Below are 15,224 nucleotides of genomic sequence, written 5' to 3'. Positions count from 1 at the left end.
CTTTGGTGGAACGACAAGAGGAATGCAACAACATGAAGTCTTTTCTCTTGCCTCTTGTTTCTAAAGAAGGCTACGAAAACCCAGAGCATGACCGAGCCGTGAAACCCGACAGCCTCAGTCCAAGCACGTCTGTGGAATCACTTCAGTAGGGGGTCAACAAGTCCCGATTGATGGATGCTGGGCCCCGTCTAAAAATAGCCGACTCTGCGTTCAGCAAGCATGCTAAGTGCTTGGGGAGGGATGGGATGGGATCGGACTGTGTTGAAACGCTCAAATTTATTAGCCCATTAGCGCCAACGGATCACACATTGCCGGCTGGGTGTCTGGGTGGGTGCAGCCTTTGAGCCGAGCCTGTAGCTGGGCCTGCATACCCGTCCTGCTGCTCTCTGCGGGTTCCTCCAAGGTCCTGCTCTGCCCCTTAATACTCTGATTGCTGTGTGAATGCTTTTCTCTGGTATCTGCTCTATTAAATCTCTAAACCCCCCGGCCTCAGCAGCACCTCAGGAGGTGAGGGCATACTCACCATGGGCGTGTAAATCTGTACTGTGGAATGTTTCACAAAATGAATGAAATCCTCTTCCTCCTGTTGGCCCTCAGCTGGCTCTCCCCCCCCCTCTCCGTGCCACCTTACCCACACCACAGGCCTCCCTGTCATACACATGACTCAATCCAGGGCCCAGAGGATGATGGCAAACTCTATATCAGTCAAATATGACTGACGGGATGCTCCGGGGAAGGATGGGAAGGGTCAGCCAATTAGAAATGAAGAGGAGAGAAAAAAGAAAGAAAAGGGAAGAGGGGGAAAGGAGATGAAGAAGAGGCGAAAAGAGGACAGGAGAGTGGCAATCCCTCATGTGAAGAGAGGCTGGAAAGGGAGCACACTGAATGCGTCATGTAGAGAAAAGCCAGACCATCACGGCAACATTTATAATTCCCCTACACCCCTCACAATGCCCAAACACACACGAACGCATACACGCTCGCGCGCGCGCGCGCGCGCACGCACGCACGCACGCACGCACGCACGCACGCACACACACACACACACACACACACACACACACACACACACACACACACACACACACACGCACGCAGAGGCCAGTTCACTCTCACACACTCCCTGCAAAAACGACATCTGAGAACAATCATGGAGAGGGAATCAAATTTGTGAAGCAAAGTCTATTTAATGCAGCGCGGCAGAGCTGCTCCGTTAAAACATTCACTCGGCTCTTAAATCAAACCCACAGGGCCCGCGCAGGAACACTGGCTTACCAAGGACACCGTCAAGGTCTCTCACCCTCTCTCACATGCTTTGGTTCCCCTTACACCCCCCCCCACCACACACACACACACACTCACACACACACACACCTAGCCATCACCGCCATTTCCTTTTGTCTTTTGTGGACATTTGCAAAAACAAGACAAAAAGACCCAAAAGGAGCAAATACTAACAGTATGGCGAAAAACACAATTAAAAAACGAAACTCAAACTGCGTGACGGCGAATGTTTGTCTGCCACGTTGCCCAACCGCAGTAGGAAAACACCGGAACGAACCTATGGGGAAATCAAGCCGCCGGCCATTTAAAATAGACACCCCCAAGAATCCAGGCGAGTATTTACACACAGTTCTGCTGGAGCCTGCTGCTCAGGACCATTCTGAGAGGCTCTCCACTCCTCTGCTGCTCCCTCACTCCATTCCTCCCTCTCTCTCTCTCACTCTCTCTCTCTCACACACACTCTCACTCTCTCTTTCTCTCTCTCTCTCACTCTCTCTCTCACACACACACTCTCACTCCCTCTCTCTCTCTCACTCTCTCTGTCCATTTTTAAAAAGTTTGTTCCTCTCACTTCTTGCCTCCCACCCTCCCAATCAGTCTCATTTACAAACAGAACTGGCTGCAGGACGGCCTCCTGTGTTTATTATTTGGCCTCTATAAACAGATGATTTCAAACCATCGGCCTCCTGGCGTACAGCTAAACACAAGCGCTGGCTATCTGGCAGCGCGCTGCATTTGACCTGAAGTTATCTTGCTGTGTAAACTGTCTGAGGCGAGAGTCTGCCGCGACAAGGAAAGCAATCGGTTTGGTTTCTAAATGCAGAGTACCTAACATTAGAACCTACCACTTAGATTACAAAGAGGGTCCTACAAAATCGAGAAAATGTGCAGGGAAAAGAAAAACAGACGATCAACATCAACAGACGGGCTTGTGCTACTGAACTGGGCAGGATTTGGAAGAATTTCCTTCGTGGCATTTTCGTTTGCTCATGATGCTAGTGTGAATGTATTTGACCTTTGGCATGAGCAAAATAATATCCTGGAAGCAGACTCCCTTTAACAATATATGTCAAAATAACTGATTAAATAAATAGGATAAGTACACAAGCGACATGAAGAATCGCTGACGCAGAACACTTGAGGTACAAAAGTAAATAAATACAAACTAAGCGCTGGATAAAGCAAATAAAGCCATAAAGTTGTTGACCTTATTTTTGGCTTTCGCCTTATCTGTATGTTTGGAGATGACAGCATACATATTTCAATGACATGGAAATAAATTTCACAAATGGATCTCAATAAATCCAGCAGCGGAGGCATTTTTCGTAGCATGGGAAGCTAACGCTGTGGTGGTTTGGACAGTTGTGAATCACAGCGTGTTAGTTGCTCCGAGTGACTGCTCTGTTAGTGATTTAAGACAGACGTGTTGACCCCTCAGCTGAGAAAAAAGGCTTCAGGAAGCTCAGACTTGTTATTAAAAGAGGGGAGACTATCCGTGACTCAGTAGCAGCACCGGGGGTTCCACAGGTGTGTGTGTGTGTGTGTGCGTGTGTGTGTGTCTGGTGCTAGGCAGTCAGAGCTCCAATGAAAAAAAAAAAAAAGAAGAAGGAAAAAAAAAAGAAAAGAATGACAGAAGAAAAATGAGACGCTTGAAGATCAAGGTAAGGGGGGAAAAGTCTTCATTGTTTGAATGAGTTTTAAACAATTTGGGTCGTGGCTTGACAACTCAAAATGAGCTTAGTGACGGGTGCCAAGACAGTGTTTTCTCCACGCAGACATTCCTCACTAACACATCCGCCAAGACTTGCTGAAATCTGACGCTGCCGCGCTTTGCCCTGTTATTGAGGCAAAGGGAAGGCGATGGCGAGGTAGCATTGTTTGCCATTGTTCGTCCTAGCCAAGACTGGAAAAAAGAAAGCCCTTCAAAGAAAGGCAATGTTTTTTCTTCTGTCAAGAAGGAATGTCAAGAAATGATTGGAATAAAATTACAGGAAATATCCCGATGAAAAACCTCTTAATATGAACCTAATTGCGGAACAATGTTTTTTAGGTTATTTTGATTGATACTATTTCATTTTAATTTGTCCCTCTCTGCCTGTCTGTCTCCAGACTTCGGCAATAAAATGCCGCCACTTATGTGCAGAGCCCTTGAGTTAAACTTATCTCAGAAATACTTAACTTTCTTATTATATATTTTTAACAATTATTTATACTCTCCTGAGAGCATTACCAACAGTAACACAGAATTATTTTGAGTGGTCTTAAAAAGAGGATCTGTATCAAAACGTTTGGAACAGAACAGAAAAATCACAGAGCAAATAACATGGCTATTGTAGATAGTACCATTGATAACTCCTCCTTTACTTATAATTTGAATATTACTGCATAAAACTATGCAAGAATGTATTCAATTCTTTTGAACAGTTTAAAAATTGTAAATAGAATGAATACATTTTTTAAATGAAGTGGATAAATGTAGGATGTTATAAATAACAGGAAACATTTTGCATCTACCAGCACATTACATCAGCATGTTTATTATTTATGATGTAATTGTAATTTATGACCTTGTTATTATTTCTTAGTATAAGTACTTAATTATTTTAAAACAAACTGACTTTAACATTTGGTTTATCTTGACAATAAAAAAATTATTGATTGAAGGAAGAAGCTGAAGTCCAGATCTTGAGAATAGCTCTAGCAGTTGTAAGCTCAGTGCAGTGAATGATGATAAATGCCTTTTTTGGGAGACATGAAGCCTGCACACAGAGCATGACTGTGGGAGCAGGGGCAGGGGCAGGGGCAGGGGCAGGAGCAGGAGCAGGAGCAGGAGCAGGAGCAGGAGCAGAAGCAGGAGCAGGAGCAGGAGCAGGAGCAGGAGAGGGCAAATGCACAAACACAGAGTTTGTTTGGAGCACAGCTCTGGCAACCGCACTCCCTGTGTCTTCTAGCGTGACAGAGGAAAGGTCAGCTTAAGTTCCCACCAGAAATATTACAATCACTTCTTAAAAAGCCATGACCGCACAAAAAAAGAGCATTTACCCCTGGACTGTCTTTATTTCTATATATGTTTATTTATTCATTTATTTGTGCTTATCTTCAAAAAAGGGGGTCTTTCGCAAACGTTCCAGATGTTCCGATCTGGAAGCCCAGAGGTTTTGGGAAAGAGACACAGCTGCCAATGAGACATCAGGACTGCTGGAGTGATGGCCTCTGTCCCTCCATCCATCTCTCCGATCTCTCCTCGAGAATGATGATGAATATGGGAACCCCCACTTATACAACCTGCACCGCTCTCGGACCTTCTCACAATCTCCATTCTCATCTTACCCAATTCACATGAGATCAGGAAAAACCTTAAATCTTGCAGTTTCAACAGCGGAGCGTGTGTGCGTATGACTGAGTGTGAGTGCATGTGTGTGTGTGTGATGACACACTCTGCAGGGCCTCTGGTCAGGCAATGTGGTGGATAATATGCTCCACACACACCTAACGGGGTTCCGAGTTTCTGTCGACTGCTCCACACCAAGGCTGAGCCACATTACACAGCCAGCATCCATAAAAAAGACCCAGATTTGTGTCCATGGAAACACTCAAATATGTTTCGTTTCAGTTTATCAGTTTTATGCTCTATGTCAGTTCCTGTCACCTCCACTGGATAACAAGAGGATTTCAGAAATATAAATCAGAGGCTTGTATTTTTATCACATTTATAAGAGGAGATGAAAACAAGAGATATAGCACTTAATTACATCAATTAATGACAATTAGTGATACAAACTAAAAAACAAATGGGAAATTCTGATATATTCTTAGTAATGGCAAAATGGCAAAAATAAATATAATAAACATGCTACTTGCAAAATTGTAAGTGCATGGTTGGCCAAGCAAAGAATTTAAAGAACTATTTCATCTCTACTAAAGATCCAGCCAAGAGCACAAATGGCCTGTTCGTTTAGATCCACTGAGATAAAATGAGCACCACAGAATGGTCCAGAACTCTACTTCAGCACTGAGGTAACAGTCTATGAGGTCAATACCTGCTGACATGTCAGGACAGTGATGTAATTTCCTCTAGTGGAACAAGAGAGGGATAGGGAACATGGTAAGCTGGGCCAAGGGCGGCAATTTTAGACCCCTCAGCAGTACAAGAGCAGCAGAGACGTCTGTGTGTGGGTGTGTGTGCGTGTGTTTGTGCGTGTATATGTGTGTGTGTAATGGTGGAGGATAGGGGCAAATAAATGTCAGATTGGAGAACAGTGTTTGTGTGTGTGTGTGTGTGTGTGTGTGTGTGAGAGTGTGAGTGTGTGTGTGTGTGTGTGTGTGTGTGAGAGAGAGAGAGAAAGAAAGAAAGGAAGAAAGAAAGAAAGAAATGGCCATGACATTTCTTCCCAGAGCCCGTCTGTTATGTTAGCATCTCAGCATGCAAAGAAATGCACATATGAAGAAAGAGAGTCCGATTGCTTCTCAGATTTCAAAATGACACAGCCTCCAACCCACCCACAGAAAGATGCATACATGCACATATACTGGACACTGCATACATGCACATATACTGGATACTGCATACATGCACATATACTGTACACTGCATACATGCACATATACTGTACACTGCACTACCACCAGTAACTCACTTCTGAGAGTGTGAAAAAAAATGTGTTGAGTTACAGCATTTTTCAGCACCAAAATATCTTGGTACCAAAGTATCAATGTTTGAGCTTATTTCCTGAAGTGAGAGACAGATAAACTGTTTAAAGGAAAAGGTCTAAAAATAAAAGTGCAAACACACAATGACACACTTTTAATGTACTCATATTCTTTGTGATTATGCCAACACCCTCAATGACAACAAATATCTCTTCTTTCTATTCCAGTAGAATTTGTATTTTACTTAGACATATAAAAGGATACTGGTAGTCTTAGGTCACTAGCCCCAATTATGACTGAAAAGTAATGTTTATAATCACCTTCTTTTATTTATTAGAAGATATTTGTGTTGTTTGTCATTTATTACAAGATATTGGTGTCATTTGTGATTTATTACAAGATATTTGTGTCATTTGTAATTTATTAGAAGATATTTGTGTGGGTTTCCCTCTCTATTTTTGGATTCTGTGAAGCATTTTATTCACATTGCAAAAAAGGTGTTACATGAAAAAAAAGGTCATTGCTTTTGTTTTCCAATGAGAACCTTACGGTACCTCACAGGACTTTTGTTACAACCAAATCATGCAGTAATAGAGAAGTAGAAGTTTCAGAGATATGTTATTAATTGCAAAAGAAAATATTATGCCAGAATTTTAATTAAACTGACTAATACAAAAATATGTGCCGGCGTAGGAAAGTGATCTGAGGACAAATTCCACATCCAATCCTTGTATATTTGCAAATTGAACACAAGACTCACTCAGACTTTGAAAAACATTTTCACATTTTGTAATATTCTACAATCACACACGAGTCTCGGAAGAATTGGATGGATAGGTTGCTCAACACCCTCCCCCTAGCCAATTAAAAGACATGCAAACTCCTTCTCTCCTCTCCTCTCACTCTTTCACTCATCTCCTTCTTCTGTGAGTTCACTCTCTCTCCCTCTCTCTCTCTCTGTCTCTCCTCGGTAGCCGTGCTGTCTTTTCGCGCCTGGCCCGTCCTTCCCTCAGCACACACACATCTCTGTTTTCTCAGCCGTTAGTATCAACACATCAGCCGCACAGGGGCCCAGGTGTGTGACGAGTGCTGAGAGGAGAGGGTGTGTGTGTGTGTGTGTGTGTGTGTGTGTGTGTGTGTGAGTGTGTGTGTGCATATGTGTGTGCGTGTATTTGCATGTGTATATGAATGTATGTGCATCTGAGTGTGTGTGTGTTTGGAAGGGGGGTTGATGTCGGAGGGGAAAACAGCTCAGGAAGCGAAATGGATCCAAACTGCTCGGCGCCGCTTCCAAAACCGACCCACTTCTCCTCTGCTAATGTACTCATCCAGCACGCTCCGTGCTTCCTCTGGGCTGCCCCCGAGGACCGGATCCCCCCCCCCCTCCCAGCCCCCCCATCTCTTTTTTTTCTCACCCCTCGTTCTCTATGATAATTTAGGTGGTGGGGTATGTACAAACACCTGTAAATCTGGTTAATCGCTCCCATTTAAACGAGCCCCCCCCCCTTCAGCCTACCCCCACCCCCCAAACTTAAATCGTATGGGGAGAAGAGAAGAAGAAGAAAAGCAGCCCGATGAAGAATGGTCGCTGGCTCCAGAAGTATCCCTTTTGGACATCACGTCCAAACAATGCTTCCATCGCACAAGAGAATAAGCAAGACGATTGTTGTGTAACCGATCCCACAACACATTAATTCAATCTGGTCGCCATATTAGATGGAACACGTTAAATTAAACATGAGAAGCTCGCATACTGCACATTCCTCCTCTACGGGGACATGTTGCCTGACGGACACTCCCGATTGGTGGAGTGGAAGTTGTGGGAACCCTGGGGGGGGGGGGGCGACAAGAAGGCCAGATGTTTGATGGCGAAGGCATTAGAAGCCGCAGGGCGACACCAGGCAGGCAGAGGGTAGATTTTCAGGGGGAGACGCGGGGGTGGGGGGGTCTGGGGGGGGAGTTTAAAGTGCTGATGGTGGATATGCTAAGGACCTACTCAGAGTTAAGCCTCCCGTGTTTGTTTAGTCAAGCGTGACAAAGAATTCCAAATGGGTTCATATGTGCTGGAGATGTTAGACTCGCAGCACTCGCGCTGGTATGTGCCGGGCTGGGAGACTCAGCCAAGGCTCCGGGCGAGTAAGGTGGACTTAAACAGAGTGTGGGTGTGCCCACACTCACACACACACACACACACATACAGATGCTATTACAGACACACAGATCTAAACATTCTCTCTCTCTCACTGTCACATGTAAACACATTCTTTCCTTTTGTCACAGAGCCTCCCTCCTTTGCTTTCTCTGTCTTTTTGCTACACACAGATACTCTTGCACTACTCGTTACCGGGACTCTCGAACTTTAACATTTTCCCCCTTTTCCAATAATACCCCTCGCTCCAGCACCCACATACACACTTCATTCTTACATGTCCTCTCTCACCATCTCTTTCTAACACACACACACACACACTCACAGAGAAACACACACACACACATACGGTCGGTGAGAGCGTGTTAGTACAGCTGGTGGTTAGATCCGGCCACACTGCGAGGGGTCTGTGGGCTGCTGTTCCGCCCTGCTTTTGTGTGTGTGTGTGTGTGTGTGTGTGTGTGTGTGTGTGTATGAATGGTGTGTGTGTATTTCTGCTGGCACTTTGAGACGAGCTGTTCTGTTTCCACTAGCACCCGTGGGGCGAATTTGTCATTTTGCTTTTATTTGATTTTCTTCTCTGTGGTGGGGATGGCTCTGTTCATTATCGCCAGAGCTGCCAGCGAGAGAAAGAGAGAGAGAGAGAGAGAGAGAGAGAGAGAAAAGGGTTGTGGGGTGCGGATAAGGATGAGAGTTTGTGAAAACACAATCTTAGAAATAGAGAGGGTTGTGAGATATGAGACTAATGGTAGAAAGTGGAGGTGAGCTGAGACTAGGTGTGCGCCAGGACCCCCCCACCCCCCCCTTCAAACAGCTGTTGCAAACGTCATGGATGCTAATAGCAGGCAGAGATGGGGGGCGCTATTTATCTCACATATGTAAACATACATAATATGAAGTCAGGTATCATAACTATAACTACACTTTTTTGTAACACGTTTAATAATATAAAGTCAGTTATAATAACAGAATAAAACTGCTCCAATCAGCTTTATACTGTTCTCTTCTCACAAAGGCACACAAATGCATAGACATTTCTACACATGCATATGAACCCTCAGAATAAGTCCAGATGTGATATCATAGAAGCTGAAGTGACAAACCCATATCTAATAATTTGAATAATAATCTTTCATATAAAACCTATATAAACCATATAAAAAAAACCAAGCTGCATGTTATTATGCACTAACACGGCCTCCTCCGTAGTGCCTCCAACAGACCCTCATGTCTGAACATGGAAGAAAATATGTTGCCTTCCAGGCTTCACAAGGTCTATTACAAAATAACAGTAAACAGCCCAATTGAACAAGAACATCCACATTACTGTTGATCAATACAGTAATTATGAAATAATGTTCAGAGCGCATAACCCACAGAACAGGCCACAGCATCCACATAAAACAGCAACAATTAGGAGGCTCCAGAAACTATTTTTACAACACTTACAGCAGATGTACACCCAGTGCTGGACATGGAGATACTGCTTAGAATGGACAGTCATGGTAATAAGACTTAAAAGCAATATAAAAACGTTATAAAAATGTACTTCTCGTAGTAATTATGTACAGTCAATAATACTGGGCTTTAGTAAAATATGTTAACAAGAGGCTGAACAATGATGATACCACACAAAGTAAAAAAAAAAATACAATTGGGTGGTACATTCATCCCTCGAGGCTGTTTACATGGACAAGAAACGATCTGCCGCACCGTAATGCTGTAGAGTGGCGTTTTTTCTCCTAGATTTATTGAGGGTAGAATTATTCATAAGGCCTGTGAAATCCAGTTGGCATCGCGGATCCTCTTTAGTGGACTTCATCACATTGTTAAAGATGTTCCAAGTGGAGGAGCAACAAAGCAGCTATTCTCTGGCAACCTTCTTGCCATGTCAGAGGGAGAGAAGAAAAATATTAGATTTCGGTCCTGACAAATGCTGTAAAATGGACCCTAGTTGGTTTGGACAGACAATCCTTTCCTAGCATGAATGACTAATATTAACAAATGAAGCGATTTATATTTATTTAAAAATATAACTTGTGGGTTTTATGCGAATACAATGACAATATTTCTATTTCTATTTTTAGTTATCTGTTTTAATCGACACAGTATTTCCAAGCGTAAAACAAACTGAACATAAAAGCTTCAGCAACACTGACCACGTCTTCAGAGTTAAATACTTAAATGCTTACAAGAAGCAGGTACTGAATGAATAAAAAAAATGAATGAGAGCTAAATGGAAGGGGTACTGCCTTTCATCAAACTTAACAGAATTTGAACCATGAAACCATTGAGCTTTGATCCCTGTTAAATAAAGTATTTCAGTGTTGATTCTCAGTTAAAAAACAAAAAAAAGTAGTAAAAATTGATCACTGATGAAAAATACCTGCTGGATTGTTCTCCAAATAGTCTGCTGATGAACAATGGTTCTGTGTAAGGTATGCATGAAAACCATGGGTCTCTTTTAAAAATGAATCAGGGAGGCTTATGTAAGCTTAGCGCAGGCCAGAAGCCATGGCAACAAATGCTGGGGTAATGAGTTTGAACTTTGTGGGGAATCCAGTGAAAACAGGCCTGAAAATAGCAGGATGAAACATAAAGCGAGCGAGAGAGAAACAGACAGAGTGAGACAGAGAGAAAGAAGGAGTGAGAGTGAGAGACAGACAGAGAGAGAGAGAGAGTGGGAGTGGGAAAGAGTACTGATTATAGGTGATGATATGGTCTTCAGCGATAAGTCGTAGCCCCTACGTCTTCTCTCTCTGGCTTGCCGTGGTAATGAGCCTCGCTGTGGCGTGCTGTGGTCACATGCTGCTGTGTGTGGCGCAGCGCTTGGGTTTTCTCTCCACTTTCCTCGACTCGCCCGTGTCCTTTGGAGCAAACCTTTCGGCCATGATGTCATGTAGATTTTGGTAACCACGGCGCCTGCGGGTCCGCGTCTGACCTTTGCTCGGGGCGCGCGCCGTCACGGGTCTCAAACCAGCGCCCCATCAGGGGTCAGTACAGCTGCCCCCCAAATCTCCGCCCCCACCACCTCCGACTCCCACTTTTCCATCGACACTCCCCACCTAAACCCTGTGGAAAAACCCCAATGCCGGACAACTGTGGAAAGAATTCATCCCCCCTCTTTCAAATGACACAATATTTTCAAATTATGTCTCTGTGTATTTTCAAGACTTTAACTGGAAACCCATTAAGACATTACAAGCATCAAATCAATTTGTGGACTGATTGTGAACATTTGAAACAATTGTTGCCTCCAAGAAACTAAAGGAACTGAGGCTGATTTAGGTAGAGAGTGTTCTTTTCCTTTCTTTCCTTCTTTCTCTCTCGTTTCTTTCTTTCTCTCTGCGGGCCCCCCACCACAAACATTTCAAATGTGAGGATCACTGAAACAGGCTAACGACAGGAATGTCAGAGTGTTTTTGTTCTTATACCATCAGTGTTTAAACTTTGGCATGTGATGGGATATCCCTTGTGCATGTGTGTGTATATATGTGTGTGTGTGTGTGTGTGTGTGTGTGTACGTGCGTGCATGTGCGCACTGTTTTTGGTTCTGCCTAATTTCCTCTGAAAGCGCGCTTGAACCATTGGGGTCTGGCTTATCTGCGCAGCTCAGTGCACCATGGTCCAGTGCCAAAACAAAACCGAGCAAAGCTCAGCCAATCGCAGGAAGGACGTGTGGCAAAATCTGCACAATTTCAGCCAATCAAGGCGACCGCAAGGCGAGTCTGAGGGGCCCCAGGGTCATAAGGCTAAGGCATTCAAGAACAGAGTGAGGTGGCAAAGGCTACTCTCATCACTATCCATTCACACAGCAATGTGTGTGTGTCTGTGTGCGTGTATGTATGTTTCTGTACAAGACATGTCGGTGTATGGGATCATCATCCGTGTCCGTGTTCGTGTGTGGACCTTTTCGCAGCTCTGCTCTATTTTCCGTGACGGGGGGAGAAGACAAGCATGACAGGAGAAAAAGAAACAAAAAGGAACACATCCGTCTTCCACGGTGTGTTCTGCAGCTTCCCACAGCACAAGGGAGTGGCATCTTCCAAACAGCCCCCCCCTGCTCCCGGCTCTCTCTCTCTTCTCCGGAGTGGGCCTCCTGCGCTGGTCCATTGTGGGGATATCCCTTTTTTCGCATCACTCACCGGCTGACAAGCACAGATCCGTGTCGGACCACAGCCCCGGTCCAAAACATCCAGGCCCTTCCATTACGGGGTGATCGATGAGTAGTCGCAAGGATGTGAAGAAGGGAAGGAACTAGCGGCGAGGGAGTGAGGATGGAAGGGAGCATTGCACAGTGTGACCTCTCCCATCTCTCACAGGCTGCTCTCGACCCCGCAAGAGGTCAACTGTGTCCCCTTGACAGGAACCTGGCAGGTAGGCGTCTACAGTAACACCTTTAGAGGAAAACAAGCGAGGGAGAGAGGGGAAAAAAAGAAAAAAAGAGAGGACAAGTACGAGAAGGACAGAGATGTAGGACTGACAAGAGTGTATGATGTAGAAGTAAAAGAGACAGGTAAAGAGAGAAATAGAGGGGAAGCGAAAGAGAGAGAGAGAGAGAGAGAGAGAGAGAGAGAGAGCAGAGACAGACAGAGGGATAAAAAGCAGCTGCTAAAGAAGTAATTGTCTACTCTACTCAGTGAAATCGCTATATAAGTGGCCCTTCACTTATATTCTGTTTCACTCTCCTCATGCTAGTCTGCTCTCCCCTCCCCTCCCCTCCAGTCCTCGTTCGTGTCCCTGTATTCCCCCTGGCCCTGGCCCGATGAAGGGGTCCCGATCCCAGCCTCCTGGTGTGCACAGCTTCTGTGCGAGGAGCCCCGAAAACACGAGAAAAAGAGCTGCGGCGGTCACCGCTGACTCAAGAAAATAAACACAAAAGATCGACCAAAATTGAAAGCATGGTCTCGTCTCAAAGCAGCGGATGGTTTATTTACCCGTTTCTCTACCGATTTTCATCCCCCGACCGCAAAGACAAGATTCTTAGCATGTCTGACATTAAGTGATGTGCCACATTCTGATACATTCCTCCTTAGCTGACCCCAGCCCTCCCAAGGAACCATGGGAGTGGAGGAGCCATTTTGTGGTGGGCTGCCGGGCAACGCAATCCTCATGACATGCGAGTGACAGTCGCATACTCGTCTCGTGAGGGAGACAACATGTGGATAGAAGAAAGAGACAAAAGGACCACCACTCCTCCTCAAAAATAAAAGAAAGTCATTGAAAGAGAAGGGGGGGCGGGAGGGAGTAGGGATGATGGAAACATGTGTGGTGTATTACGGGCCCAACGCACGAGAACTAAGATGATGGCCCAATTGTTTGCCACACAGGAACCATCAATCAATGCGCTGCCAAACGTCTAGGTTACGTTGTTACTTGGCTCCCCGATCCAGAGAACGAGACACCGTGTCGGAGAGGCTATGGGAATCAGCCCTTCCAGGGTGACTGCGTTCAGCAAATATTCCCTCTCAGGGACCTGGCCCACAACTTCTATTTCTGAGGAGACGGGTACAGAACAGACCCCCTCGCCTGAGATAATAAATCCCTGCACATCAGGGTCTCCCATGGAGAGCCGTGCACCAGCTCTATCAGGTCCGCAAACCACACCACATCCTATCTGACCCTGTCCAGCACTGCTTGGATTAGGTGAATAGGGAGGAAGTGATGGGGCATTCCTGTCCCATACCAAAAACCACGGAGGATAATGGATCGATTCTCTCATGGCCTGTCCAAAAAGGTCAAAAGTTCACCGCAGGTGGCCGGCCTGAGAAATGTACTGATCTAAGCCATACAAACTACTAGGTAATGTTGGAGAGAATGTCCTTGCTATACCAGGACCTGCACATGAACTCGGAATGCCAGAAAAGAAAGAAGAAGAAAAAAAGAGGGAGCTGGCAAGGGGTTTGGAAAGAAATGCATCTACATGTATTTTATTGACACACGTTTATAGTTCACTAACTGGACGACATTCAGTTTAATACTAAATCATATCTTGGCATAACTATTCTAATCTAATTGTTGTGAAGAAAACAGTGGAGTTAGAAGTGGGAGTTTGCAGAATACCAAGAATACCAACTCAAAATGTATTCTGTTTTTATTGGTACTATTATTTAGTCTTATTTATTATGTGAATTTAATATGTAAAATATGTTAAAAGTGTTTTGTATTAATTTATATTTATATATTCTAAGAAACGTTATTCAACTATACTATATAAAAAAAAAACCCATTGCATTTGGCCGAGGTGCAGCAAAGTTATAAGGCATGGGTTTTTTAGTGACATGAGTACTAAAAGGAAACACCTTATTTGACGTTTTTCCCCATCTGTATGCCATTTAAAAACACTAAATATTTGCTTGCTAAATTCAACTTTTGCCATAACTTTACGTAGCTTGTTTGCCTAGCCCAACTGTATTTTTTAAACTAGGATAGCATACCAACCTTGCTGGTGAGCTATTCCTGGTTGTTAATTACAGTGATCTAAAAGGTAATTATTTTTAGTCTAAATAAAATTATTCTTCTCTCTCTCCACGTCTCCATCTGTCTCACATACTCACTCTCTCTCTCTCATACACACACACACACACACACAGTTCTTACTGTGAATAGTATTTGACTAGCAGTGAGGATTTACTTCAAAAAAGGATTAATACCAATGATATACCATAAAATCATTAAATGTAACGCACTTGAATTTAGGCATAACGGAAATTAAGCACCTGCTGAAACTGAATTGTATTTACTTGTTTGGTATTGTATTCATAAAGATAATATTGCAATTGTATGCCAAAACATTTGAGGGTATAATCTAATTGAAACATTGAGTTCTTGATTAAATTTAGCAAATTTCTATTTTAACTGCCCCTCAGTGACTTTGGTGGTGCCACAATGGCACAGTTTATCCGCCATAGTTCACTTTCTTTTCTTGAAAAGCCAGAGTTGCGAAAATAAATCACTGTGTGGTTAAGAAAGGTAATATACTCGCTACCATCTGAGGTCAGCACACGAAGAGCGGTGGACAGTTTAGGTAGCGAGCCACAAGAATATTACACATCTTGCTGAATACACACAGTCTGGTTTTCAGTCACGCTGAAGGAATGAAGAGGGTGCATGCAGCCACGGCACCGGGATTTATAGCCAC

The 15,224-nt window shown here is 44.2% G+C and overlaps 1 long non-coding RNA gene across 1 annotated transcript; it reads left to right on the top strand.

The window, feature by feature from the left end:
* Positions 1-1,770: 1,770 nt before the first annotated feature.
* On the top strand, positions 1,771-6,818 carry LOC122132845. Its single transcript, XR_006152344.1, has 2 exons — positions 1,771-2,945; positions 4,393-6,818. It is a non-coding gene; the product is annotated as an uncharacterized LOC122132845 (long non-coding RNA).
* The last annotated feature ends 8,406 nt before the right edge of the window (positions 6,819-15,224 follow it).

Source organism: Clupea harengus, chromosome 4, assembly GCF_900700415.2.
Source record: "Clupea harengus chromosome 4, Ch_v2.0.2, whole genome shotgun sequence".
Taxonomy (NCBI): Eukaryota; Metazoa; Chordata; class Actinopteri; order Clupeiformes; family Clupeidae; genus Clupea; species Clupea harengus.
The sequence above is the reverse complement of the archived record's forward strand: the minus strand, read 5'-3'. Positions and strand labels throughout refer to the sequence as shown.